Source organism: Phyllostomus hastatus, unplaced genomic scaffold, assembly GCF_019186645.2.
Source record: "Phyllostomus hastatus isolate PE091 unplaced genomic scaffold, TTU_PhHast_1.1 phas_contig_195, whole genome shotgun sequence".
NCBI classification, from domain to species: Eukaryota; Metazoa; Chordata; class Mammalia; order Chiroptera; family Phyllostomidae; genus Phyllostomus; species Phyllostomus hastatus.
In genome coordinates, this window is record NW_025333706.1 from 2,564,128 (window position 1) to 2,591,498 (window position 27,371).

A 27,371-nucleotide genomic window follows, 5' to 3' on the forward strand; every position below is an offset into this window, starting at 1 on the left:
GAGGTATGTGAAAGGGCCACAGGCCCAGGAAAAGAGCAGCATTGTAGCGATAGCCCAGACTTGTAACCCCTGGCCACTGAGCTTAGATGCACATGGCTGAAGTTCAGATGCTATCGTAGGGCCTTAAAAAACTTTTTTTGTTGTTCAAAACCTCACTGAGAACAGAAAAAGAAGGAAGTACACCATTTATAGGTGAAAAGTCACATTTAAATCAGGGTTGAACTAGCAAGGGAACCAGATGGCAGAAGAAGCTGTTCCTCCTTGTCACATTCTGTGGCATTTGGGCAGATAGATGTAACCAAGTGATAAGCATCACTGAGACTCAGCAATGCTGGCCTATCAAAATTAACTTGCTTGCATAACACAAGATAGAATTAAATTAGTACATTTTAAAACAATTCTAATGATGATTTTTGCTTTGTATTGCTTTTATCTCAACTTAAAATGATTTATATAAAAATACATCTGATGCTATCCTAACTGGAGATTTCTCCTTTTTGTGCCAATAAAATTTTATCATGTCAATAGTTGGAGTTAAGTATTCTTATACTTGTAATCTAGGGCATCCTAACATATATCATGTGTAACTTGCATATTTTTAATTTGAAAGAAAATGAGGACCTAGAATTCTAAATCTTACAATGTACAATGTGTATTCTATGGTAAGAATGTGTGACATTAAATTTTGGATAAAAGTGGTGAAATATTCAGGGAGTATCAAGGCCTTGCTATCTGGGCGGGGGGTGGGGAGGAGAGTCCTCCCTCCATGCTACCTAAAATAAAAGAAAAGGAGGAGAAAACAAAAATGTACAAGTTACCAACAGTAACCAAACAAGAAAAGGAGAAGGGTTTAATGAGATGAAGTCGGGAAAGTGCTGGCTCATGTAAAAAACAGAAGTTTGAGAGGATCAGGGTGAGGTCATGCTCCTACCTCCCAGAGACCACAACTGGTGAGTCTACAAAAGCCTGACAATTCTCACTCAAATATCGATAAAAGAAAAAGGAGCAATAACTTATTCTTAGCTTTTCCCATTTTGACTAAGGAGTAGTAAAAATGGCTGCAGTGGAGTTAAAAGAAAAAAAATATGTTAGCAGCCCTGGCTGGCGTAGCTCAGTGGATTGAGCGCGGGCTGGGAACCAAAGTGTCCCAGGTTCGATTCCCAGCCAGGGTACATTCCTGGGTTGCAGGCCATAACCCCCAGCAACCGCACATTGATCGATCTCTCTCTCTCTCTCTCTCTCTCTCTTTCTCTCTCCCACTCCCTCCCTTCCCTCCCTAAAAATAAATAAATAAAATATTTAAAAAAAAATATGTTAGCCATCTGCATGACTATCAGAAGTCTGAAGCCTCCACACATCAATTGAGGGACTGAGCTGATACTTACAGCTGCCTCCAAAACAGGGGGAAAGCTATCCCCTTTCTGTCTCCCAAGGAGTAGTGAACCCTTCTATATTCAACCCAATCTTCATGCAGGAGGGAGAAGCCCAGCCATTGCAACACAACTCCATCCCTCCATGCTCAAAGGCTAAGGAAAATCAGATATAAAGGGACTAATAAGCCCTCACACTGTCATCTAGAAAGGGGAAAGTAAAAGGATCTGATGTAAGGATCAAGGAGGTGTCACCAGAGAAGAGAAAAGCAAATAGAAGGTCTGGAGAAAGCTGGCAAGCCTGGACAAGGTAAAATAACAAACTAGTAATAATGCTCAAAAGACAAGAATCAGAATGAAAAGACAAAAATAAAGACTCAGGATGGTTTGGATTTCTCAACAGTAACACTGAAAGCACAAAAAAACAGAACAATGACTTTAAATTTTGAAGAAAAATAATTTCTGAACTAGAATTCGATAGAATCCAAATCACCGATCAAACTTGAGGGTAGAACTTTTAGGATATGTAAGTTCTTTAAAATATAGACTTCCATTTCTCAGGAAACTCTTGGGCCTTGTGATCCACCAAAATGATGCAGTAAACTAAAGAGGAAGGCATGAATACAGGAAACAAGGACTCTGCAATAAAAGCACAGAACAGAAACAGAAGATGTTCATGCTTGAGAAATTGTAGCCATAAGTTGACCAAAATTGTGCCCAAATTCATATCACTTAGCTGGTCCAAAAAACATAAGCTAAGAAATTTTCTTAAATTGTTCAAACACTAGTTGGATCCTAAGCTTCTCACAGAAGCAAAGATAAATTCTCTTTGAAATAAAATACCTTCTTCCTGGGCCTCAACTAATTTCCACATATAATGTTTCAGGGACAATGAATGGCTCCCAATCAAATGTGACCAAGTACACAAGAAAGACAGGCACCCTGAACAAGAACCACGGAAACACTCAGACCATGCAGCAGACATGTGAGACTTCATGTGGTGAAATTCACACAGCAAAACCAGAAAAATATATTGACTTTTTTGAAAGAAATAAAATATAAATAAATAAAGAATCCACAGGAAACAGGACACATTAAAAACTGATTTATGGGGTGTCCCTGAGATCATCCTAGTTCAAGTTTTGCTAAAGAGGGCTTCCAGGACTCAGCGTACAATCACAGCTAAGGATTATTGCAGTAAAAGATTAAAAACAAGGTTAAAATATTGGAAAAAGAAAGGAAGTGTGGGAGAAATGTGTTAACTTTTAGGAATTTTTTTTCAGGTATTTGTGGGATGATTTTAACATTTTTAAAAAATCATTATAAGCATACTGATTAACTTTTTAAAGTTTACTCAAAAAGGACTATAGCAGTGATAAAGGGTGGCATGAATATGCACCTAGAACATCACCTCATCTCTACAAGCAGTCCCTAAAGAAATATGTAATCTTAGTAAACTCAAAACAGGTCCTGTAGGGCCCATTTCCAACATTTTCACTAATTCTGAAAACCTGTCTGGATGTTCTAAGCCTTTGTTTAGAGAATGATGTCTATTTTGCTGGTTTGGTGAAGTGTAATTAAGTGCAATGATTAACACATACAACCATAATAAAAATCCTTCACTTGCATTAAACATTTAAAGAAGTAAATTGTACCCTTTGCAACAGCATGGATGAGCCAGTCAGATAAAGACAGGTACCATATGATTTCGTTCATGTGTGGAATCTAATGAACCAACAACTAACAAGCAGAATAGAGGCAGACTTGTAGATAGAGAGCAGGCTAATAGCTCTGGGGAGGTGTAGGGCAGGGGACAAGGGATTGAGCAAAAAAGGAAAAAAAAAACCAGAAAGATCTCATGGACCCAGTGATTGCAGAAGAGAGGGGGGTAAAGGTGGAAGAGGGTATTGGGGGGATAAATGGTAATGGAAAAAATACAATAAATAAAAACATTTAATGGCAAAATGAATGTAAGAACGTCCACGTGAAAAGGCTGAGAGGCTACAATGGAATGTAAACATTACCTATCACCTATTTTTCTCCATGACAATTATAATCTAACACACTACATATTTTATTTTGGTTATTGTATTTGGGTTCAGGGTACAGACTTTAAAATCAGACACTCCCGGCCAATGTTACCAAGAATGTGAGAGGCTGAAAACTTTCATAGGAAGATTTTAAAGTGCTGCCCAACACAGAAAAAGGGAAAGAGGATGGGGAGGGGAAACCAGGTAGGTGTTTTTAAAGCATTTGAAGAACTACAGAAAAGGATTAAATGTAATTTAGCTCCAGACAGCAGGCCGCTGTGGGTAAAGGAAACAAGTTAAATGCACTATCAAGAACTTTGTAATAATTAAAGCCCTCAAAAACAGGCTGCGTTGGACAGGCTGGGACCTCCCCAAGGCCTGTGGGGAAGTCTGGGTACACCTAGGGCCACCTGGCCTGACTCCATGGCTTCCTGGTTATGAGTTAGCAGGGGTGTCTTGGCTTGGTGGCTGGGAAGACAGACACACAGCACAGAGAACAAGATTCTCTTCCTGAGCAGTAGCAGCGGGAACAGGCCTGCCTGGAGGACCTACGGTCCTCAGTAGGAATGGGCTGCAGGCGAAAAAGGGAAGAAGTTTCTGTTTTTGGCAATGGCCCTCTTTGTATATGAAGACCCCTGGCCCTGGCCTTCTGAGCCATGAAGGCGGACAGAGCACCCAATTGTCTTCTCTCCTTCTTCCCTCTGGCCTCCCGCCTCTCAGGCCAACCTCGAGGTGGGTCCCCAGTGGTCCAACTGCCCCTGCCCTGCTTGGGACTTCGGCACTGGGGGCGTACGGACTCCGGGGCGGCGGCCGGGAGGAAATGCGGGGCCTGTCCCGGGGCGTTGAGGAAGTTGCCCAAAATGAGGAAGCCCCACGAGCTCGGCGGCTGAGGAGACTCCGGCAGCAGGAGAAGTGAGCAGGAGCCCCAGGCCTCGCGCTGCTCCCAGAGAGCCCCAGGAACGCGCCCGCCCGGCGCTCAACTCCCTTTGCTCATCTTTGAACTAGGACCCCGCGCCGCCCCGCCCTTGGCTCACCTGCGCTGGTAGGTGTGGCGGGCGCGCTCTCCGCTGGGGCGTGGGGACGCGGAGCCCTGGGCTCCAGGGGGCTGGGGAAGGCGGCGAGGGTGGGATGCAGCTGTGCGTCCACTCGGCGGGTTTCTGGGTGTCCGGGCGCATTGGCGGGACACTCGGAGCCCCTGCCCTCTGAAAAAGGAGGGAAAATTGATGTAGGTAAGTGGTGCCCGCTTTTCTCCTAAACCTAGATCCTCTCAGGGCCCGCTCCTGTACTGGGAGGCAGGCCTGGGACAGGGGACGGTCCGGGGATCCGGGGCTCTTGGTGCCGCCGCGGCGCAGACCGTGCGGAAGCAGGCGGTCCTGGGAAACGCGAGCGGGAATCCGTAGGCACGGAGAAACTGGGTCTCCGAAAGAACACATTCTTGTGGCCAGAATGGTCTGGAAAATTCCACAGTGTTTATCGTGACTCGGTGTACCTGCAGAAGTTTTGTATAAACTGTATTTCTTATACGACAGAAAGGGAGAGCAGTTGTATAAAACACATGAAACTTTCGTAACTACTGCTCAAATTTAAAATGATTACTCCTTCGGAATATTGTCATGAAACAGTAGCTTATTTGGCCAGTGAGTGATTTGGAGAGCAGTAAAGTTTTATACAGTAAAATGGAAATTTGAGGAACATTTTTGGTGTGTTTGAATGTTCAAGAAAAGAAAGACAGTTATTGGAGAATTTAGAGTTTAAATGTTTGTACGTTGAAAACAGCCTTACAGATTATTTTAATGAGTTGGCTTGACTCGCCAAAGATTTCACTGAACCCCAGGAAAACTGTTGGCTGGAGCATTTCAGTATGTAGTCGAGAGTTGAAGATGTCAGACATTTCAATTTTATAATAAAAAAATCACGTGATGACGGAAATTTTGTGGAAGAAATGCAATTAACTCTACTGTCTGCTTTCTTTGTTTTGGTGAGAACATATTTATAGTATTACACAGGTAGCATTTGTATAAAATGCAATTAAATTCATTAATGCCCCACTCACTCCCTGCCCCTCGTGCATGGATATATTTGTATTTGAACTAAAAGAATTAAATACTTGTAAAGCATTAGGTGTTTTAAGTGAGGAATCTGTTCAAATTATTATGTCAAATCATTTCGTTCAATCATCATCATTCTTTTGATGTGCTTAGAAAAATTTTGTAGTAAAATAGAAATTGATTTGTATTCTGTAAGTTTGTAGTGCCTGGATATGTAGACTTATATAAATAGTCTTAACTAGAATGTTTTTTAATGTTTTAAGCTAGTATAAAAATTAGGTGTGTACCTAATTAATTTTAGGTGTTGCCTTTTCTGAGGGATGAAATTGGCAGGGAGATCATTTTGTTGCTAGGTTTGTATTTAAGAAATAATGCCTTAGCCTTCCTTAGGCTCATATTTAATATTCTAAGTACAGGTCTGATTTCTCTGTTTTAAAACCAAAGACTTCTTAGTAGGACATCACTTAGGCAGCACATTGCATGTTCATAATCATTATTCAAGACCTTTGTGCTCAGATATGTTTTGGAATTCAGGGTTTTTCAGAATTTAAAATTCGAAGTTAGAGTCTGAATTTCACCATTGAAAAAGACATTTCTCAGAATTTAGAAAGGTACTAGGTGCATACTGACACCTAGCACTCCAATACAGTGTCCTGTAACCCCACACAATTGTTTCTGCACCTATACTGTGAATGATCTCACTAGGTAGAGTAATAAAAACTATGTGTCAGTTTAGGGCAGGTGTGGTCACTAAAAGAAGTTTCCTAAAATTACTGAAAAACTTGTTTTTCAGAGCTCTTTGGAGTTGGGGTGAAGGACTGAATCTGTATTAGACTCCCTCAAGCTACTGTTTGATTTTGAAAGCAAATTGTTTTTCTACTGCTCAATAACTCACTTTCCAGTAATTAGATGGGCAGTTTCCCCTTTTCAAAGAGTCTGAAATAGCAGGGCTTCACTGAATTTTTTATGATAACCGTTACAAAACATGAATCCTGCAAGTTAAATAGGATGTTTTATCCTTACCGATGTACTTTTGAACAGCAAAACTTCTGATAGTCCAGGACTGTACAGCAAAATACAGTAGTTTTTCAGAGAAAGGGTATTATTATGTCCAGCTGTAGTGTGCCCTGGGAAGAAATATTGTCTCCTATTCACTGTGCAGGTGACTCTGTCTGTCATCTGTATCTAAGGAATGAATGGCAGAGCACTTTTTAAAGTCCGAGCTAAGTTTTGCTTTTTCAACTTTAACTGTAATGGATTTTTTTCTAACTACACCCTAATTTACTTCTTGTCTCCTGGTTTGCAAATTTTAACATTTTCTTCCACTTTTGGAATGGTTTAGCTGTAAATGAATGGAGAAAAAAATTAGGAATTTAGGCCATTGGGGAGAATTTTTCTTAAATGTCCACATACTTTATTTTTTTTAAGAGCAATTAAATTCAAAAGGTAGAGTTTTAAAAGGAGATTGGCATTAAACTCCCTGACATGTCGTATCATCTTATTTTCTACTTTGATTTGAACCGGTCAGCTTCTTTTCACTTGGAAAGGAGATTTTTTTAACTGAGGAATTGTAGGAAGATTTTAAAAATAAAACTAGCTGATTACATTTTAAATAAAAAGTTTATTCATTTTAAGATTATATTATTAGGAAAAAATTGTATTAGCTCACAACTTTGTCTGACAAAATTATCTTGTATCAATTTGAATTTTTTGCCCCTAATGATTAATTATGTAAGTTTTGCCCTATGAGTCTTGAAAGGTGGTTGAATTGAAATCTTAAGTGTAACCACATTCAGCCAAGGTAATAGATACTGGTAGAAAGAACATTTAGTTTATGTTGCAGCAGACTTAACAAATCAAAAATTACCCTTTCTTGATTCTTTTATTTCTCGGAGAAGCCATATATTTATTTTTGGAGGCTACCAAAAGCCGATGATGAGAGGAGGAAGGTAGGAGATCTAGAATATTGGTGATGTCTTGATGGCAAGGAGGGTGCACTGAAAGCTTTGTGGTAGGCAGTGTCTGGTGAACAGCATCCTCTGTCTTGTGGGTACCTAGCTCTGAAACTGGAGTCCTTGCTCCTTAAGCTGGTAACAATAGAGGGGAACTGCTGTGCTGGAACACTGAAGGGGAGCATGGGTGCCAGAGAGTGCTGGGCTTTCAGACTGGTGTGCTATGTGGGAGAGGCCCTAGTCTGAGCAGGCAGCAGGCAGCAGGGTCTGCCGGGAGTGCAGCATGGTGTCAGGGTCAGTGGGACCAGTCCGGAGGCAGTCACTGGTGGAGTGTAGAGGATGGAATAGGGCCTGAAGGCCGCAGAGGTTCAGGAAAGGCCTGAGCCTTGGTTTGTTTATTTAGACTCTGAGTGGCTACAAAGAGCATTGGAATGTCCAACACCTGACATTCAGCTTTCTCACTCCATCCGTTTGTCTTAATTGATAAGTTCTCATTCTGTCCTGGCCAGTTTGATTGATTTAATTTATTAAGTCCATCCATTTATGTTGAGTTGTCATGGAAATGCTTTGGTATGACCAGAATTAATTTTTCTTTTTATTTAATCTTAATTGAGTATAATACTTTCCTATCCTGTAGTATTGCTCACCCAAAGCAATCTTTTTCATTTTTATTGCTATTTCACCTTATTTTTTATAATATGCTTATTTGCTTTTGTTTGGCTCTGTCTGTTATACACCACGTCTGCTGACTTCCTACTCTAAGAAATGAGCCCCTGGCTTTCCTAAATTGCCTGCCACCCAGGATAATCATTCTAGAATGTGGATTAGGGTCAATTTAGTGCTTTTTTTATTGTGATGATGTTTACTTCTAAAGTGAGGTATATAATGTAGGTACCTTTTTTGTCCCCCTTGTTACTTTTCCCAGGGTAAATTCTTGTTCTGGTTTGTGTGTGTGTGTGTGTGTGTGTGTGTGTGTGTGTGTGTTTTCGGTGGGCCCTGTGCCTATTACAATTGTCTTCCCAACTCTGAGACTGAGCTAAAACTCCTCTTGACTCAATAACCCACTGAATCAGATATATCAAGCAACCTCTCAGTTGCACTTTTCTTTGTTTTTTCTTTTTCTGGAACCCTCCATTTTCTTGTTCCAGTTTGACAGTTTTTCTTCAGCCTCACTGCATAAACACTAATAACTGAAGCATGTTTTGGAGAGTTGAAAATACATTCCTGCAAATTGCTTATCAGACCCTTTGCTTTATCTTTTGGGGTCTTAACACCCCTTTTACTAACATTCATGTACATTGTGCCTGTTGTAAATCCATTGTCTCAATTATTGAAAACGTTTTCCCAAACTCACTATCTACATGGTTATTTATTTATTTGTAGTGGAGAATTTTTATAATTTCTTCTATCAGAACTTTTTAAATGGCATCTCCATTTAAAACCAGTCTGAATATTACCTCTGTATTTGATCTGACACTGATGTTTTATGATCTGATTGTACATTCCTTGGGAATGGTGAGTCCAGGGCTTTCATCAGATGGCTGGCCCAGACGTCCTTGATGCCTGAACAGGTGCTGTGCATTTTCAGTGGTGTTGCTCAGGGAACTCAAGTAACTGAAATGCTGGACAGTATAAAGTTGCATACAAAGGGTAACCACGGATAATGCAATGGGATTATTCAGAGCTGTTGTGCAGGTGATATGCATGGAGGGGCATATGTCTGTGTTCTTGCACACCTTCATGGCTATGGGGTGCATTGGTTCTTGGATAATCTTGGGACCAGAGGTCCATAAGTCCACTTTTAGAAATACCAGGTGACTCTCTGCTGCCCTTTTACAAAGATTCTCAGGCTTTGCTTGGGTAGAGGCAGAATACTGTGGTTAATTTTATCTTAAATGCTAAGAATATTTTAATCATTTGATTGCTTAACGCCTCAAAGTCACAGTTACTTTGTATTTGTATTGACAGTGGTTGAGAGGAGGGGTCTGAGTCCTCACTGGGTTTAAATCCCATTCTGTGTTTTAAAGCCACTTTTAGTCTCCATTGATGGAGACAGTCACAGAAGGCTTCACTGTGATGCATAATGGAGATTGTGTGTGTAGCGCCCATACCTGGCCTGTAGTTAGAACTGACATAACTGCCACAGCCTCTCTTAGGTGGGTGGCTCTCGGAATCTGCCTCTGCAGTCTTGGATGGAAGCTAATAGTAGAACTCCCAAGCAGATCATAGATGAGTATGCATCATTTCTAAAAAAGTTAGTTTCTCTGACCTGCAAGGTAAGAGAACTTTCCATCATTTTCTTTTTGAAAAAATGTTAAACTGCATAACTGATGCATGAGTCTGGGTCCACTGGTGAAAACTTTAGATATGACAGGCAGCAGTAACAGCCTCTTGGACCATCCCTCTTAGCCCCAGCCCACCCCACCATAGGGGGCACTTATTCATCCTATGTATATGCGTGTGTAACTTCAGAAGGGGCAACCTTCCAAGTGTGTGTGTATGTCTTCTTAATACAAATATCATTCTGCAACTTTATTTTATTTTATTAAATTTATTTTTCTTTTATTGATTCTAGAGAAGGGAAGGGAGGGAGAAAGAGAGGGAGAGAAATATCTATTGGTTGCCTCTTGCATGCACCCTGACTGGGGGCCAAACCCACAACCCAGGCATGTGTTCTGATCTAGAATCAAACCCTCTGCCTTTCGATTTTCAGAATGATGCCCAACCAGCTGAGCTACATAGGCCAGGACACAACTTGCTTTTGTTAATCGACAAAAAAAAAATCATGCCAAGGTTGGGGGAACCCTTCTTATCAGTGATCATTGTGTTTTATTTCATAGAATGGAAACTGTCATTTACTGATAGACATTTAGGGGGTTTTCCCTAACTTTGATATTATAAGCAGAACTTTAGTGATTGTACTTCTTTAATTCTTTCCCTCTCTTCTGCCCTTCACATGGGTTTCATGAAACCATCAGGTTAATTTTTCTTTCAAGAAAGATCTTCAGCCCTATCTTCTTATTCAGTGCATCTGTTCTTTTACATTATGGCAATCAGGTGGTTAATTTCCAAGGAATGTGATTCATTTTTAATTTTAATGATACATTAGTCTTCTGGGTTTTTTTTTGCTGTCTCCAGTGCAGACATTATCCTGCTGCTCCCTGACCTCTGTCCCTTTGACACCTCCTCATCCTCTTGTTCGGTATTGTGCCTTCTCATGGGCTTAGCTTTCCTGGGCTGCTTGGGATTTCACTCCCAGGCCAGGGCTGCTCTTTTTTTTTGGGGGGGGCGGGGGAGGGCAGGGAGCTAGGAGTTGGTCTTTTAAGGCTGTATCTGTTGTGTGGCCCATTAAAGAGGAGGCAGGTGAGATGTGCACAGGGCAGCATGAGCCAGTAACCAGTATGTGGGAACAGGGCCTCTGCTTTCTGTTCTTTGCAGAACTAGCCATGCCCTGCCTTTGTACAAGAAGGTCTTCCCGAAGAGGGACTTCTGTTGCTCTTAGGGGTGCCCACAGTTAAGGGTTTGGAGAGGGCTTGGCTATTCCTCCCTCACCCTGCCCACCCCACCCAGGCCTCTGTCCTCTCCAGGGTTTCTCCTGCCTCACAGCTGTCCCCCTGCCCGTATGTGGGCTGTGCTTTCCCTCTTCAGTTTGAGACCATCTTGCTTTGTGTCTTTCAAGAACTGTGATAGTTTCCAATGTACTAGTGATGTGCTTCCTTTGCTCCCCTAAGTGGTATGGATTTATATTCTGTGCTGTTGTTTTTATTGCTATTTCTTTTCATTCTCTGCATTTATAGCTGCTGCATATGCTTAAAGCGGAAGTCCACCACTTCCTTTTTTTTTTTAGCAACACCAATCAGCTGATGGTTGTAGCTGTGTGAAGGAAGTGACAATGACGGGGGAGAAGAGCTTTGCTGGAACAGGGGTGGATCCCAGGATTGGGGCTTCTCTGGTCTTCTCTGTTGCCCTGGGAGCTGGGCAGAAAGTATGTCTAAGGAGAGGACAGCATTGTCAAGTCCATTCAGATTTTTAGAAATCACCAGTGCAAAGTCATTAATTTCATAGGATCATGTTTAAGGATGCATGGAATGTTAGAGGTTAGAAGTGATCTAGGAACCATTTCATCCAACCTGAATATTGCTGTTAGTTGAGGCCTCACACTGAGTTGTTTCTAATTCAGAACCAGAATGCAAACCCACTATAATAAAGAGTGAAAAAAGGTCTGCTGCCATGCTTAGTGCTGAGGAGATTTAAAGTCACTCCTATGACTTTAAATCACTCCCATGGGGGAGCCGAGGGCAGCACGAGGCCACGAGCATAGTGGGTTGTGTCAGTCTCACTCTTCAACCAGTAGTCCTAGGAAACATAATGTATCTTTATAGCTTTGTGTTGAAAAATTAAGCCAATTCAATAGGAATTGGACAAAAAAAAATCCAAATCCATAAGAGGTTACTATGACAACATCACTTCAACACAAATTGAGCTGACTTCCAGAATGCACAGAGTACTGTGGGAAGCTAGTGCCAAGCACGCACTGAGCCACCCACAGAGAGCACAGCTGTCCTCTATCCTCCGCACAGCAGACTGTCATGTCTGTGCTTTCCTTGCATCGGGAAGAAGTGCTGCTCTCTGAGGTATGGGGGTTAGGGCTCAAACATACGGATTTGGGGAATATGATGACCCAGCCCACCACTGGTGGTTACATGGGGTCTGGCCTCTCCCTGTGGTGGCCTCATTGTGCACAACGGAGACCTGTCTAGGCCAGCTGAAGTGAGTGTCAGATGGTTTGTTGTAAACAACAAACAAAACTAAGCAAATTAAAATGCCTATGATACAGTATTTTCTACTTTAGATTGAAAAAATTGTAAAGAAACTTATGAGAACACCCAGAGAAAAAATTGGAAATAGGAGTGATAAGGAAAGACAAATTCTACAAGATGCTGTGACAAAGCAATAATGTATATATATACCTGGAAAATATTGTAAGGCAAGGATGCCATTTCCCAGCAGTCAAGGAAGACAGAATGAGTTATTATTAATTAATGGTCTTGGGAAAACTGGCTAATGATTTGGAAAAAATAAAACGTTGCTCTTTATACCAAAATAAATTCCAAGTTGAACAACAAAGAAAAGTAAAACTGAAGTCATAAAGGTTTTAAAAGAAAACTTAGGTGAGTTTTTAAATACTTGTGGGGTGAAGAAGGACTTTCTGAATATGATAGAAAATATGAAACCCTAATAGAAAAAAATTGATGAGTGTGACTTACTAAGATTTTAAGCAAATACCCATACAAATGAAAAATATATATAAATAAGTGGGGAAAAACTGTAAGACATATTTAGTTTTAATGTCTGTTGTAAAGTATAAGTAGATTTAATATGCAGTGAGTTCCTTCAAATCAGTGAGAAAAATAAACACAGTACAATAGAAAAATCAATCAAGGACACTGACAAGCAGTTGAAAATGGCAGGTGAACCTCAAGTGCGTGGACATGCCCTACTTCCCTGCAGGTGAAGGTTTGCTATGTGACAAGATGTGGGGAAAGGCACACTTGGACCTGTGGACAGTGACTGACCCAGCTGATGGGCCAAATCTTCTGAAATTTATGATGCTCCCAGTGCTTTGACTCAATAATTTGTCTTTTAGGAACTTATTACACATATAAGCAACATGTGGACACAGTAATTCATCGCAACATTTTATTTTGTAATAGCAATAAAAAGAAGAAAGGAAAAAGAAATACATATCAGCAGGGGGACATACCATAAACTATGGTATGTCCATACATTGGAATCCTACATGGTATTTTTAAAAGTGTGCAATGTTGCCCCTGGCTGGTGTGGCTCAGTGGTTTGAGTGCCATCCTGTGACACAAAGGGTCACTGGTTTGAATCCCAGTCAGGGCACATACCTGGGTTGCAGGCCAGGTCCCCATTATGGGATGTGTGAAAGGCAACCACGCATTGATGTTTCTCTCTGTCTCTTTCTCCCTCCCTCCCTGTCTAAAAATAAAAATAAATAAAATCTTTTAAAAAATTAAAGTATACAGTCTTTATGAACCAAAATATAAAGATATCCAAGTTATAGTCAGTTAAAAAGCAAATGTAGTATATTTTTAAAAACACATACATGCTCTTAATGATGTAGGCTACAGTGAATGTTATCTATTACATACAGATGCAGGTCTGCCTATACAGCTGTGTGTGTGTGTGTGTGTGTGTGTGTGTGTGTGTATGCAGAGAGATCTGGAAGCAAAGGCACAAAACTGCGAGTAGCAATTGAGAGAACAATGGAGTTGATTTAGAGAAAAAGGTGAAATATACATTTTTATTCAGCACATAGAAGTTTGTAGTGATTGTAATAAAATAAGAATCTTTGCTTGAGGTGGGGAGAGTACATAGGATGAGATGAGGAAGAGAACTAATTTAGAACAAGGCATCCATCATGGCTGTTGGGACCATTTTGTCTCTGAGCAAGGACTTCAGCTTAGAGAAGGTAGGTGACTTGTCTAGAGTTGTACAGCCAGGTTCTTCAGCTTGACTGCACATGGCCATCCCCCATGCTGCTCTCACCCAGTAGTGCACAGGCTGCCTCCCCAGATTCTGATGTGGTCTGGCCTGTAGCCTGCCTTTGAACTTTAATTAAGACTTCTCACCACCTCCCCCACTAAGTGGAGCCACCAATGTTAAGAACCGGTGGTTTAGAACTATTTAGTAGAGTTTTATGGCACACAAGCTCATCTTTAAAGCCTAACAGAATTTCCACCAAATTTGAATTTATTGGTATGCTGGTTTTAGTGGTAGCTGCACGTGCCCTTGATTGCAAAGACTCTGGGTGTGTTAGAAGTTAGAATGGGGTGTGTGTGAGAGAGAGAGGGAGAGAGAGAAGACAGAGATTGAGAGAGGGAGAGAAGGATCTCAGATGTTTTTATGTTGTGGACTCTCTGTCCCTTGGGCAGTTGTATTCATGAGGTCAGGAGCCTGTGGAAGTTTCAGAGGAAGACTGCTGAGTGAGAATGACCATGGGTTCTCATACATGCTATGAGACCTACAGGAGATGAATGAATGTAAAATGATCCCAGAACAAGAACATGTGTACTGGTCTGATAGAGAAACCCACCTGTAACATTTTCTATACAAGGTCATTGAATGGTTTCCATCTTTAAGAATAGTGTTTAGCATTTTTCCACTGTACATATTTTCTGCCAGACAGTTTGTGGTCTGTTTCATGTGGGCTCTTTCCCATAAGGACAAACACAGCTTCAGGCTGAGAGCAGGGCAGTGGTTTCTCGGTGTATGTGGCTTGGCTTTTGGCCTGTAGGGACTGCAGCAAATGGTGACCTCAGGGCCATTTTGAGATGCTCTGTAGCTGTGTACTCCCTGGTTCTGACTCTGTCTACACACACACACACACACACACACACACACACACACACACAAGCACCATGTAGCCCTCACATGAGGAGCCCCAGGGCTCACCCATGCACCTGCATTTATCCTTTGTAATAAAAACTTTTAGGAGCAGGGCCTTAACTTACAAATGTCTAGTTCCAAAAAGTGGCTCTAAAGCCTCTCTCTGGGTGTGGCATAGGTGGCAGGAGAAAACCTGGCACATAGCTCTGGATTCCATCATTTGTTGAAAGGGCTTAGGCTCTGGCAGCCTCACCAGCACAAAGAGGCTCCAAATACCTGCCTCTGGGGGGTCATGGAGCTCAGAGACATACTGAGCAAAGCACTGAGCCAATTGGCAGGCAAAGAACAAGCCCCTGCAAGATGGCCATGATTAGCTGCAGTAGGTCAAAGAATGAAAGAACCTCTGCTTACCTTGGGGTTGAAAAAACAAGTGATTTAGGGACAAGATGATTTTAGAAGACTTAGTAGGAGGGTCACAGAAGCAGTGGCGCTTACCCAATAGTGTCACTTGACTCTGAAGCAAATCTATTCCTAATGATGCATTTGAGAACTCTGCTAAGTTTTAACAAGCAACACTTAAGGCGTGCTTTCCTCAGCCATCTCCTCTCTGTTTTTGAACATGGACCCCCTCCCCAGGGGTCATGGCATCACTGTTACCCTGAAGCACTGAAAAGATTTGTGACATTATTTTGGCCCTGGTCATGCACTTTTAAATGTGCAGATGGAAACTATGGTGTAGAAACTGTGTGCTCCCTGCCTCCATCGTGGTGCCTGCTTCACACATGTTGGCACTCTTAAAGTTCCTTCCTTGTATTTCAATAATTCAAATGTAATTTGGATACAATAAATGGGGTGGTTGTAGTAGAATGTGTCTTTTAATAAAAAGAAAACCTAAGACCTCCACATTTGGCCCAAATAGGAGACATGTCCAGAAAGGAGAGGTGTCTGGACCACACAGCCTGTTCCTTGGGCGACTTTGTCCACCTATAGCTCCATCACATTGGTCCTGCTCCACCTCTTACACCTGGCCCAGGTGAAGCCAGGGACCTTTTCCCAGTTTCCCTGCCAAGAATCTAGTACTGTGATGTATTGCCACCAACCACATGTGGTAATCTATGTTCAAGTGCTTAAAATGAAATAAAATTTAAAATTCAGTTCTCAGTCACACTAACCACATTTTGAGGGCAGCAGAGAACAAGCATTTCGGTCATTGCAGCACCGTGTGTGGGACAGACCCAGATGGCATGTTGTACTGGAGCCACACTTGGTACATCTTGGGGAGTCAGGGAGGGAAGCCAGCTTCTACCCCTTCCCCCTTTTCTAACTTAATGCCACTGTGATCACATCATGACGCTTGCCACTTGTCTACCATGTGGACCCTAAGTGCTTCCATTTCCTTAAGGGGATCTGACCGTAGGAAGTGATGGCAGTTCTCTGAGTTTTGTCTACAGGATCTGGCCTGGCCCTTTCACCCTCACCATAGTGCCAGTCTCCTACTCAGCATGACAGTGTCACACACACTTGCACACATCACACAAGCACACACATGCACTGTTACAGTCTGACTCCCTGACAGAAACTGAAATGGTTCCAGATTTTTGCCCTGGAGCAGTCTAATGGGAGCCCAAGCTTGGAGGTCACTAGTTTATGTATCCCCGGGTTATGTATCCCACTTGGTTCAGTATGGCTTCAGAAAAAATAAATTAGTTTTTGTTCAAGAGGATTTAGAGGTAACAGAGAAACCTCAGTACTTACTCATTTCTCTTCATTAAAAACAAGTCCAGAGTAATTTTTGCCAAATATTTGGGATCCGAGATGCTATCCATTTAAAAGAAAGATCTGAAGAGGGAGCATGTCCCTCATTAAGGTAAAATGAAGAAGGTGTAATGCTTATTGCTTGACCACGTCTATTATTTCAAATACAAGAGAACAAGACTTTCATTTCTGGGAATGTGTGCCATGTGCTCATTGGAGAACCCTGGGAGCAACAGAACATGAGGGGATGAGAGGCAGGTGCATCTGTGAGAGGCAGGAACACCTGAGGAGCCTATGGCTGGAAGATGATACAGTGATCCTGTCCCCTTGGCTGGAACCCTTGCTTCTCATTCTGGGCAGTGTGTGAGAAATGCAGTTTGCTGTCTCTGGAATTCTGGCACTGCTAAATTTGAGGAAAGATAAAGTACCACAGAGAGCAGCTGGAAGGTTTGAGAGTTACAGAACTTCCTTTCATGACTCATCCTGACATCAGGAAGTGGAGTAATACATGTGTTCTTCCTTCAGGAGACCTCAGGCATGTGCTGTCAGCCTAAGGACATGAGCAGGGCCCTCCACCTGAGTTACTGTGTTAGAAAACTCAGAATAGCTAAAAATTAGTGTGTTGGGGGATTGGTGTTTAACTACAAGTGTTTTCTTGAATTATGGCTTTAATATTACTTCCTTCAATTTCTATGTGAAATTTCAAACTCTTCACTCTGTCATTTCCTTCCATCACTACTGCCTATGTTGCTGCCCATAGTGGTCAGCTCTGTTGGATGCATTTGAGTCCCTAGACCTTCACTGCAGAGACAGCTGTGCTAGAGCAGTTATTTTGCATCTGGGCTGCAGGCAGGTATCAGTGGAAAGCTTTAAAAATACTGAGGTCTGATCCTACCTCACTGTTTTTAAAGGCAGGAACAAGGGGAGGTGGGGAATGGAGACAATTGTACTTGAATAACAAAAAAAAATGTGAAAAAGAAAAAATGAAAAAAATGAAATGACTGAGGTCTGGACCTCGCCCTATAGGTTTTGAGTAAGTTTGGCACAGGACCCTGTCACCAGTACTTTAAAAAAATCAAAGCACTGCGTGATTCTAACCTCTAGCAAGGGTGGAGAATCACTGCTCTGGTCTAGTTTTCCTTTTTTTTTTTTGTCATGAATTCAGTTGATGATGAAAGCAGTCACTGTTAACAATTTTATGTGTAGAGAAAACACTTGGGAGCAGGCCAGGCCTGGTGTCTAATGTTTTAGAAGCACCTGGAGTGATTTTGAAGCAGGTGTCCAGGTGTGATAAAACCCTGCTTTGGCCTGATTCTCTTGTAGATCAAAACTACTGGCCACAGTTGTTTTGGTCAGAACGCTAAATTTTGTGCTCACCAGCTATCAGCACACACCCCTGTGGGGATGTCACTGCCTGCTGGCTTGGCTCCTAGAGAAGAGAATCCAGGAGAAAATTCCTCTTTTACTTCTGGACATTTGATTGTAACTCTGAATATATGTTCCACTCCTTTACTTAAATTCCCTACTTCATGGATATCCATCTTGTGTATTTTGGATCTCTTTTGTCCTAATATTTTTCTGTTGAATTCTTCACTCTTTGTTAATTCCATTTCATTTTCTCAAGCTACTCCATCTTGTCCACCAGGTTCTTTACAGTCTGATGTCTGTGATCTTTTGCTGTTGAATTAACACTGTCATTTCTTTCTTATTTTGTTTCCTGATCTCCACCAGCTTATGTCTGATGGCTTTTCTTGCCTCTCCCTGTTATCCCCTAACTTCTATATCTGTAGTTGGAGCTATTGTTTAACAAAGCGACTACTGTCTTAAAAGTTCTTGATTCCATGCTGTGTGGGTGGTCTTGATGTCATCTGCCTCTTGAAATGGTTTTCTGGAGAATATGTTTTATGTGCTGTATGTTTCTCCTATTGCCTCTCTCCTTTTATCTAGTGTAATTGTAGACTTGCTGTAGGTTCCTCATATTGGAAATGACTCATGTTAGGGAGCAGCCCAAAATATTCTAGTCTAACAGTGTTTTCCTCATTTTTACTAATGCTGAGTGTGTGTGTGACACAGAGAGAACTTGTTGGATATTTATTTCTTCCCAGGGAGGCTCCTAGCCATTTAAAATCTCCTCTCCACCTTCAAAAAAATGTTGGCTTCGCCCTGGCTGGCGTAGCTCAGTGGATTGAGCACGGGCTGCGAACCAAAGCATCACAGGTTCAATTCCCAGTCAGGTCACATGCCTGGGTTGCAGGCCACAGCCCCCAGCAACCGCACATTGATGTTTCTCTCTCTCTCTCTCTCTCTCTCTCTCTCTCTCTCTCTTCCTCACTCCCTTCCCTCTCTAAAAATAAATAAAATCTTTAAAAAAAATAAAAAGAAAATGTTGGCCTCCCCACTGCTGTGTGGAGCCCTCAGCTCTGTAGACTTTGAGGTCTGCAGCTGCTCCCCTCTTTGACCATCTTCTCTAAGGATCTTCACACTCCCAGGTCCAGCCTTTGCTGCATTTGGCTCTGTTCACTGTAGGTTTCGGGTTAGAGGTATCTATTAGTCCCATGGCAATTCTCTTTCTTATTCTCATAGTGGATGATTTCATAGAAAATGGGATTGTGAAAACTTTACTCTGTCAACACCCAAGCTATCTGATATTTTTATATTTATTTTACAGAGTAACTTAGAATCTCTGGTATTTTTCTTGAACAGCTAAGTGTCTGCAGGAATAATTAAGAACAAACAAGGACAAAACAACTCCAAAATAGCCAAAAAAAATTCATACATCTCTCAGCCTCTTTGATCACCCTGGCCAAGCTGGGCCATGTTGTTAGCTGTTTCTCCATTCTGTTCAGCTCATTGGTTTATCGTTGCCTCCCGCCAGCCAGGACGGGGTTGAGTGCTGGGGTCATACCAGTAGTCAACACCCTTCCCTGCACTCGAGTTATTCATGGTCTGGTTGAAAGAAAGAGTAGGAGCCCAGCACCACATCTTGATCAAATGTAACTTCATTTATTCTTCACAACCAACTTCTTTGGAACAAAATTTTTCAAGTGCAGAAAGCAGTACCACACGTAATTAACAGATATTGCATTTTTCCTTATTTGCCCATAGTTCTTCTAAAAGAAGAACAATCCAAATAAAGCAGAAGCTGTACCCTTTCTGTGAAGAGTAACTTGTCAAGTCCAGAGACCTGGTGAGAGCAGGTCTGAGCTTCATACTTAGGCCCCTTTGGGTGCAAAGGTTATGTATTCTCTTATTTCGTAAATAAAACCTGTATTTCTGAGAGTACCAAGAAGCATTTTGTTAGAGACTAAGCAAGCATGATGAGACATGGTTATCAAGAGCCAAGGTCAACTGAGATTTGAATTTTCCAACATTAGTACCTATTCACCATTATTGTATTGATTTTTATAATAACCTGTACTTTCCCATCATGATTGTTTGTGACCAACAAGACCCCATGTGAATATTCTTAATGTCACTGAAAATAGCTAGATTATGAATCTAAGATCTATATTTAGCACTTTCATGTAAGATAATGTCCAGTCTGCCCTTAGTATTTATGCATCTGTATTGTGAATTTGCTTACTCACTAGAGTTGATGTGAGATTGCATCAGTCCTCATGGTCCTCAATTGGACCTCAGTGGATGTGCACAGAGCAGTAAAACACCTGAGTCACCAGGTGTGCATATGCCCAGCTGAGGGAGGACACTAGGATGCTCTGCCCTGTGTCCTTTTCATGTCAACTGAGTGCCACATTTGTCAAATTTGTGTGCTTTTTGTTGGTGATTTTGCTGTTTAAAATTGCCGAAAGGTATAGGATTCTACAAAGTGCTGCTCAGGGTTCTTAAGTGAAGAAGGCTGTGATGTGCCTTATGGAGAAACTGTATTAGATAAGCTTCATCATCCACGAGTTACAGTGCTATTTGCCATAAATTCAATGTTAATTAAAGAACAGTACATATTAAGTAAGTGTATTTAAACAGAAGCACACATAAAAAGATGTTATGAATTGATTGGTTGATGAAATGTTGTAACCAGAGGCTCTTAGGAACCTAACCCTTTATTTTCCTAAGAAGCAATGTTTCAGTATTTACTAATTCAGTGTTCAGGACAGCATTATAGAATCTAATTATCACAAATAATGAGAATTGACTGTATTTTTTTTATTTCTCATACAAAGCAAAGAAATAATTTTAAAATAAAGTTAAATTTGAGTCTTTTATGAGACATGTCCTCAAAACAAATTAACTATTTTATAACACAGTGCAAATCTCTTAGCCTTGCATTTCACATTAGTTAATTAAATTGGCAGATTTTTCTCGAGTTCTTACTTTGTACTTGACACTGTTCTGGTACCAAGAGGACATCAGTGAACAGGTGCAGAGGTCAAATCACAGGCATCAGATTAAGAGCAGTATCCTCACTTGATATTTCTGTTTAATTGTGGTACCAAGCCCAGTGAGTTCTGTAAGAACCTTCTAATTCTCACACAAGTGTTTTTCTTATGAAAGAATAATTTTTAATAGCCCATATTCCTAAATATTTTTCTACTAAACAGAGAGTGATTTGATGGCAGGTATACTTCCAACTTCACAAGTGGAGACTGATCATGTAATATAATATGCCCCTACCAGGAGGTCCCCAGAGCTCACAGTATTCAGACCTCCAGGTCATCACAACTCATATTTGGCCCAGTCAGAAGGCTGTCGGGCAGGAGCCCCTTCTGTACAGCAGGATGACAGCAAGCATTTCCTTCAGTGGTTCTTTACTGCATGAGACAGCACAGGTGCAAAGGGACAAGTGCACACTGGGAGTGCTCCCAGGTTGCCAGTTTTTTAACACAGTTGAGGCAGGGCTTCCATGTCTCACCGGAAATAGTCCCAAACCCTTGATTTTTATCAGATATTTATGGTTCCTTCAGTCCAGATGCAATTTGTAAATGAGGGGCCATTTCTGTCATAACCAACGTTGCCTGACAGAAAGCAGTGCCACACAGCTAGGATGAAGGGCAGGGCATCCTCTGGTTGGGCCAGCACCTGCTCCTTCCTGGAAATGTGGAACCCAAGCCATGCTTGTAAAGAGGCATGGATGTCCCCTGCAAGGTAAAATACTGGTCATTTTAGCAGTTGGAGATTTTAGTGAACATAATACTTTAGATAACGTCATTAACAACAGAGAATGTTTTCCCTAAGGCTCTGTGTTTTCAAAGTTTCTTACACACTATTCTTTGATCATCTCTGTCGCTCATTGTGCTTCGGGGGTTGGAACTAGGGTTGGTGTTCACCCCCACTTCTTCAATAGAGTCCATAAAGCACAGTGTCTTTGTTGCTCATTGGGCCCTGCTTCCTGCAGTTAATGTGCCTGTGAACTCGCTCGGGGCTCTCATGCAATCAGAGCAGTGACCAGTGGAGACCTTTAAAGCTCATATTATGTAGGGTGAGTTTTATGCTTTGTTTTTATATTTTTACATAAAAAGAACTTACATTTCTCATAGTGAATATTTTCTAATATTCAGGTAGATAGAATCATATAATGACTAAGCATATAGTTATGACTTAGATGGTTTTTAAGTGAATCACAGATATCATAAAATTTCACCCCTTAAACACTTCAATATACTTCTCTTTAAAAAATACATTGTAAGAATACAGTTTTCCCACCTGACAGAATTCTCATCAAGAGACTTGTAATTATGGGCCAATCTCTGAGCCTGCTTGAAGCAGCTAAATCAAAGAGGCTGGTGAGTGTGTGGACCTGCTCTCCCATGGTGAGCTTCTGAGAAAATCTATGTGACGAGTCTCTCAGCCAAAGAGTGAGAGTGTGCACTGGGTGATCACCATGCCTGTCACTGCCAACCCAGGGCATTAACCAGGTGCCAGGCCACTTGCTGCAAGTACTTCAGGAGGCTTGGTCAGGCAATACCACACCACTGTTTGAGGTGGGCCTTACCATAACCTTCATTTTGCAGATGAAGAAACTGAAGTTCAGCTATACGGCTAGGCGCAGAAGAATCTGTGTTTGTACCAAGGGAGTCTGTCTTGAGCTGTGACTCATGACCATAGCAGAGACCACCTCTCAGACTTCACACACACAGCTTTCTGTAACTACAAGAAGGTTCTGCCTAAAATGAGGCATGGAAAATGTACCTTCCCCTTGAGATGAAGAGAAAAGTGAACAATTGCCTTCACAGCACCAGGCCCAGAATTTGTAGAGTCATTGTAGCTTTCTAGGTTTAGACCTCAAATTTTGTTAAAGGCTGTGCATAGGGAAAGAAGACAGTAAGACCTATAGTCTCTTCATAATTTGAGATAGGATTATGCTTTATGAATGAGCCTACTAGAAAATAATACTAGATTATATCTAAATAGGATATGTCAAGGTTTGCAAACTGTATTGCCTTGGGGGGATGGGGGAGTATGAAAAATATATACAGAAAGGGCATGTGCTGCATATCAGAGAATGAGCTCTGGGGCCTTGGGGAATGTGGGGCTCTCTTGTGACCTGAAGTGAAACAGGGCAGACTGGACCCAAGTACCTGTGGCTGCCTTAGATTGGAGATGAACAAGTGGGGCTCCTGTCAGGAAAAGACTGCAGTTATATTTCAGTCACTGGCTCTTTCATTTGTTGCTCATTGGACAAAAATGTTTGTGGACCAGATATTCTCATATGAAGCAATCATTCATTCATTCATTCATTCATACATCTGACATGATTATACACCATCTTTTATGGAATAATCACATCTGGATTGTGTATTCATTCTTCACCTGACAAATGCTTATAGATCATCTATTATAATCATCTAACTAAATGACCTTTACATACAGAAAAACAAGGTTAAGAATTACAGTAGACTTCTCATCACAAACTGCAAACCTGAATTGAGTAGTGAAAGATTTAAAATGCTGAGGAAAGAAAAATAAGTACCAACCTAGAATCTTACATCCAGCTAAATTTTCCTTCAAAAATAAGGAAAAAGTAAGACTTGCTTAGACAAACACAGAAAAGTTATCATTAGTTGACTGGCCCTACAAAATTATTAATATTTAAAATATTAAAATATTTTATTTTAATTGATCTTAAAAGATAACTATTTGTTTAAAGCAACAGTGTATTGGGTGATTATATCATATCAATATGTGAAATGAATGGCAGCATTGTCATAAGGGGTGGGAGGAAGGAATTGGAAATGCTCTTTTATGAAGTAACTGCTCTATACATGAAGCAGGTAGAGTATTATTTGAAAATGGAATTTAGATTTTAAAATGTATGTTGTAAACTCCAGGGAGGCCATTACAAATTTTAAAAAGATATACTAGGAATATATAAAATGGAATCATATGAAATGCTTGGTTAAAACCAGAGAAAGAAGAAAAAAAGAGGAGAAAAAGGAACAAAGAACAAATGCAATGAATAAAAACAATTAAAAACATGGTAGATATTAATCTAACTAAATCAATAATCACTTTAAATGTAAATAGTCTAAGTACACTAATTAAAACACAGTGTTTGTCAAAGTGAATTAAAAAAAAACAACTATATGTTGTCTACAAGAAACCCACTTTAAATGTAAAGACACATACAGATTAAAAGTAAGATATTCCACGACACTAATCAGTAGGAAGATGGAGTAGCTATATTAATTTTACACAAAGCAGACTTCAGAAAATGGAAGATTATCAGGGATAAAAAGGGGTGTTACACAACTATGAAGGGATCAATTATCCAGGGAGACATAAATGTGTATGCACATAATAAAAGTGCATAAAAATACACTATGGAAAGACTGACAGACCAACAGGAGAACAGGCAAATGCACTATTATAACTGGAGATTTTCATCACCCTCTACCAGGAACTGATAGTGTAAGTAGATGGAATATCAGAAGGATAGACGTGACCTGAGCAATACCAGTGACCACGTGACACTTTGACAGTATTCAACCCAACCAAGAGAAAGTACACATTTTTCTCAGGCTCACATGGAACACTCACTGAGATGGACCACATTCTTGGGAAACATGCATAAATAAACATAAATGTATAAAAAGTCACTCAAGTTATGTTCTCATAACACATGTAATTAAACTAGAAATAAGTAACAGAAAGATATCTGTAACTTCCCCAAACATTTGGAAATTAAACAGTTTCAAATTATAACACAACCCCTGTGGAGCAAAGAAGAAGTCTGAAGAGAAATTTAAAAATATTTTGAACTGAACATAAATGAAAATGTAGCTTATTAAAATGTGTGTGATATAGCATAAACAGTGCTTAGAAGGAAATTTATAGCATTAAGCACATATATTAGATGAAAGGAAATTATAAAATCAATAACCTGTGTTTCCACCTTAGAAAATGACAGAAGAAAACCAAATTGAACCTAAAGCAACAAGAAGAAATTAAATAATTAAAATTTTAGCAGAAATCATTGACATTGAAAACAGAAAGACAATAGAAAAAAATAAAAATCCCAAAGATGAGGGTTTGGAAAGATCAATAAAATTAATAAGCTTTTAGCCAAAGTAAACAAGAACAAAAATTACCCGTATCAGAAATAAACGAGAGATCATCATTACTAATCCTATGAATGTTAAAAGGACAATAGCAGAATACTGTAGATAATTCTATACCCACAAATGTGATAACTAACTTGAAAAAGACTAATGCCTGAAAGATACAAGCTACCATGAAGAAATAGCCTAAATAGCCCTGTCTTTTCTATTTAAATCAATAATTAATACCCTCCCCCAAAGTACCATGCCCATGTGATTTCATTGGTGAATTATTGTGTACTATACATTTTAGGAGGCAATTATACCAATTTTCAACAATGTTTCCTTCCAGAAAATAGAAAGAGAGGCACAGAGATATCAGTATGAAATCACATTTAGATGATGTAGATACAGATGGATAGAAAAATACATTAGATACGTGTATGTATATAGGTCGAGTATACACACATATATTTCCTTGCTCTGTCATCTGAGATGATCTAGAATTGATGACATCCTTGTATCAATGAGCACATCTAGCACCTAGATCTTGGTTTCTAATACCATTCTTAATTAAAAGAATTGAGAAATAAGGACTCTAGGACTGGAGCACTAAAAATACAAGATGCACCTGGAGTATCCTGTAGTAAGGAAGTGCTCAAAAAGCAAAACCAAAAGATTCACCTTGCTGTAGCTATGTCATAGGAACATAGGAGCTGGCTGTACATGCTCCCAGTGGCCAAGCTGGGACAGTTTCAGCAATAACATAAATGCTATTGGACTGTAACCTACTGTATAAAATAAATACCCTTGAATTCATATTTACATAAGTAAATGATTATTTGGATAAATAAATGAGGGAGAATAGGCAAACCTACTCTGCAGAAGAATTCCAAATAACTTAGGACAATATTCACATTCAACATACCTCTTCTCTCCTTCAGTGTGGGCTGCACAGTTTCTTCCTTTGACAGATGATAGATGGAAAGAGACTGGGGTGGGGGAGTAACTGTCCAGTGGGGAAACCTGACAGGCATCCCCTCTGCCAGGTGTCAAAGATTAGCATCCACAGTGATAAGCCACGTTTGACAGCATGCAGCCTTAATATGATTCAAGGAGAATGACCCTTTTCCTCTGTCATCTTCCCCCCTGAACGCAAAAGCTCAGTCTAACCAGGAGAAAAACATCAGACAGAGACCAGTTGAGAGACTGACAAACTCCCAGACCAGTACTCATCAAAAACAAGGAGAGTCTAAAAACCTGTCCCAGCCAATAGGTGCCTCAGCATATAATATAACATCTTGGGTGGGGTCCTGGAACAGAAAAAAAAAGGCATTAGGTGAAAATGAAGGCAATCAAAGTAATAAAGAATGGGTTTTAGTTAATGATAATGTTTCACTATTAGCTCACTAATTGTGAGAGTATACCATAATAGTCAATGTAAGATGTTAATAATAGGGAAACTGATGGAATATGGAAACTTTGTGCTATCTTTGCAATTTTTCTGTAAATCTAAGTACATTCTGGAATTAAAAGTTTACTTAAAGAGTAGAGATGGATATGTATCATCTCTGCCTTTGTTGGGGAGATGAGGAATTAATCAAATAATCACACAGATCTAAGTAAAAGTACATTAAAATTAAGTCAGAACTGTAGTCAGTATTGAAAAAGAAAGGCACAGGGAATGTTGAGGGGGATTGGATAGTCTGGGAGCATCCGAGGTTGCTGTGCAGAGAAAGACAGTGGGAGTGAGATCAGAGGGTGAACTGATATGCTGGAGGATGGGCATGTTTATCCTGAGTTCAAGCATGAACTGTGGCAGATCTTTAATAGAGAAATGGTGTGATCAGGCATTGTTTGAAGAGAGAACATGGTTGAAAGGTTGGAAGGTAAGATGGATGGGACTGGTTATATGTTACTTGTAGGGACATGGAAGATGGGAGCTACCTAAGAGAACCTAGATTTTTGTCTCTAGCAGTTACATGGATGGCATTCTTCTGTCAAAAGTCTCAAATATGGGCTTGTGCAAACAGATTGCTGGTCTCCAATTTCAGAGCTCCTGATTCTGCAAGTCAGGGTAAAGCCCTGAGCATTCCCATTTCTTGCAATTTCTTGGTGATACTGATGTAACTCGTCCCAAGGCTGTGTACAACTACAGCAACTACTCTAAGGTGACAAGGCAGGGGGTCCAGTTTGGCAATAAAGCCTGGGCTTGCATGTGCTAATCAAGGTGCCTGTTCACATGAACTTGAGGGTGTCTATAGGTTGTGACCAAGAAAAGTGCTTACTTATGGCTTCCAGTAAAGATGGT

At 40.6% G+C, this 27,371-nt stretch overlaps 1 protein-coding gene across 5 annotated transcripts in view; it reads left to right on the plus strand.

The window, feature by feature from the left end:
• Positions 1 to 3,854: 3,854 nt before the first annotated feature.
• SYK (spleen associated tyrosine kinase) overlaps positions 3,855 to 27,371 on the plus strand; it is a 90,687-nt gene continuing 67,170 nt past the window's right edge. For 3 of the 5 annotated variants that reach the window (XM_045833858.1, XM_045833859.1, XM_045833857.1), the window contains exon 1: positions 4,469 to 4,629. The gene's annotated coding sequence lies outside the window, so the exon portion shown is untranslated. Of the gene's footprint in view, positions 4,443 to 4,468; positions 4,630 to 27,371 lie in introns of those variants that run through there. The other 2 variants (XM_045833856.1, XM_045833860.1) reach the window with 1 other exon arrangement.